Source organism: Penaeus monodon, chromosome 19 (assembly GCF_015228065.2).
Source record: "Penaeus monodon isolate SGIC_2016 chromosome 19, NSTDA_Pmon_1, whole genome shotgun sequence".
In the NCBI taxonomy this organism is placed as follows: Eukaryota; Metazoa; Arthropoda; class Malacostraca; order Decapoda; family Penaeidae; genus Penaeus; species Penaeus monodon.
Window position 1 is genome coordinate 9,206,904 of NC_051404.1, and position 325 is coordinate 9,207,228.

A 325-nucleotide genomic window follows, 5' to 3' on the forward strand; every position below is an offset into this window, starting at 1 on the left:
ATCTTTAGAAACATATTAAGCTGGGTAAGTGGGTAGAGATATATGCACAGGAACATTTCCACCTCCACATTAACGCTACAATTAAACCCCACAACCAATGCAAACTTTGCTTCGAATTCTGTTCATCGCAACAGAATTTCTAAGCAATAGGATCATCACTGAAAGCACGATGCTTGAATCTGACTTGGCTGAGCGATGAATCCTTATTAGGCTGGCACAGAGGAGGCTTTGTGGTGCGCGAGTGCTAGTTATACTGAGCTTTTATAATGTATGTTTACGCAGACATTGTTAACTGGTGGGCGATGTCGATGGTGTTAGTGATGCT